The sequence below is a fragment of the Gavialis gangeticus genome, unplaced genomic scaffold (assembly GCF_001723915.1).
Source record: "Gavialis gangeticus isolate Ggan-Ray unplaced genomic scaffold, GavGan_comp1, whole genome shotgun sequence".
Classification (NCBI taxonomy): Eukaryota; Metazoa; Chordata; order Crocodylia; family Gavialidae; genus Gavialis; species Gavialis gangeticus.
In genome coordinates this window covers 59,240,184-59,242,319 of record NW_017729022.1, presented here as the reverse complement: position 1 = coordinate 59,242,319, position 2,136 = coordinate 59,240,184, and the positions used below count along the sequence as shown (strand labels likewise).

The window sequence follows — 2,136 nt, the reverse complement described above, 5'->3', positions numbered from 1 at the left end:
TTCCGACCCTTAATCTATGAATCTATGAATCTATAAAACCTATCCAGATACATTTTTTGCAGAAGGTATTTGTATTTTGAAAAATGTTTGTCATCTGAGCACATTGCTTTCTGTGCTATATTGCATGCAAGGAAAATTAAGAATATTCCAATGACTAAATATAATAATAAAGGCATCTATACACATGCGCCGAGGTATGAGAAGGGGCGCTTGAAGTAAAGGAGCTCCAAGAGCCACTCTAATTAAAGTGCCTGCAGCGTCATGTGTATTCGGCGTCCCGGGCTTCAAAATGGTGGCTTTAGTTCAAGTGCCCCCACTGCTGTTTTGAAGCATGGGAATGCTGAATGGATGTGACATGGCGGCTGCTGGAGTGTGTTAATTAACATGCTCCAGGAGACTCTATTTGAGCATGCTCTGACCTGTGTTAATTAGCACACGTTAGAGCAGATGTCTGGCACATGTAGGTGCCCATAGGGATTAAGCTATTCACAGCAATAGTACTACTAGATCATTAGCTCTACAACTTCAAATACTGCAAATATTATAACTAATGAAGCACACTGCATAATAAAAAGGACCATGTAACCGCATAACTAGCAAACATCAACTTGATGGTAAGAACTATGCAAAACAGAAATGAATAAAAATGGAAGTCCCATTAGAAAGAGCTAAACACTGGCACACTTAAAAGCATGTCTCATTTCCAATGCTTTCTTGTGGGACTGTTGAGTCTTTCACTCTTGTGTTGCCCAAATCAAAACAAGACCCTTTAGTGGGAAATTTTGATTAAAATAGGAACTTGGACTGAAGCATTAACTTTAGTCAGTGAAGAGGGATAAGAGTTGCAGGTATTTCTAAAACAGTTTTAAAATTCAAGTCTTGGTAATACTCATATAGATACAAAACATACACACATTAATTTCCAGTATAGTTAAACAAGCACTTACTATTTCAGGTACTACATCTGATTGCTATTGTTTTTTGGGTTGTTTTTTTTTAAATAAACCACTTAAATAACAACTTAGCTTAATGATAAAGCATAGAAAATGACCCTTTAATTTCACCACAGTTCCTATAATTCAGTACTATATATGATCATGCCACTACACAGATCATGCAAGAAGTTCCTTGAGTCCTTCCCTAGGCCAAACAAACTGAAATCAGGAGTTTTATTTAAGCAAGATCAACAGGATTTGGCCCATGAGGAGGTCAAGTCCATACCTCCAAGAGTTCACAACCTATCTTGGATAACTGACAGACCAAACCAGAGTTGCCATGTGAGATGATGCAGAGTCACTTTGAGTAAAAAGATGAATGGAGAAAGGCTTTGAATAAAACATAAATTTCAAAGTAGGATTTCAAAGACAGGAAGAGATTTTTGTGCACAGAACACGGTAGGTTGTTTCAAATGAACAATGCAAAACCAAAGAAGGCATAAAACTACAGATGCAGAAACAAGTTAGGAGAAAAGATAGGAAAGAACATGAGGAGAATGTAGGATTAAATGAAAGCCTTGTGTTTTATGAAGGGAAAATTAGAAAGTAAATTGCCATTAAAAATAGGAATTACTGAAAAATTCATCAACAGAAAACAGAATATGACTGCAAATACTCCAGAGGCCTCACCTCAGTGGTTGTCAACCTTTTTAGACTCAAGGACCCCTTGTTAAACTTAAGGCACCTTTCAGAAAATGCTAGCTCTTAATTTTCACTGTTTTTTTTTACTACAGAAAAACAACAGAGCAATTCTTCTGTTGGAAAGAACTACAAAGGACCACAGTAGGATAGGGTGTTTTTAACACTACGGATTTCTAGTTGAAATCTCTGGGTTTATCTTGTGAATTGTATCTGTATACTTAACAGTGCTAACATTGCATGGCAACCCGGTTGAGAATCACTGCCTTGCATGATAACTTCTGAAAGTACAACAAATATTAAATACAGCCTTTCCATCTTCCCCCAAATTCTTTGCTTTACCCAACTTACATGGGGGCTGGGGTGGTGGGGGTGCCAAGGTTCATGGTTGACAGACCAGAGGTTGCAAGTTTGAGGCTAGAGCAGAAGCACTTGTGGCACAGCTTGTCAGATTTGAAAGACACGAGAAAGAAAAAAAAAGGTAGCAGTTCACAAATTAAAT

At 37.6% G+C, this 2,136-nt stretch overlaps 1 protein-coding gene across 4 annotated transcripts in view; it reads right to left on the bottom strand.

Annotated features, from left to right (window-relative positions):
- NR2C1 (nuclear receptor subfamily 2 group C member 1) overlaps positions 1 to 2,136 on the bottom strand; it is a 102,416-nt gene that overhangs the window by 44,219 nt on the left and 56,061 nt on the right. The window lies entirely within an intron of this gene.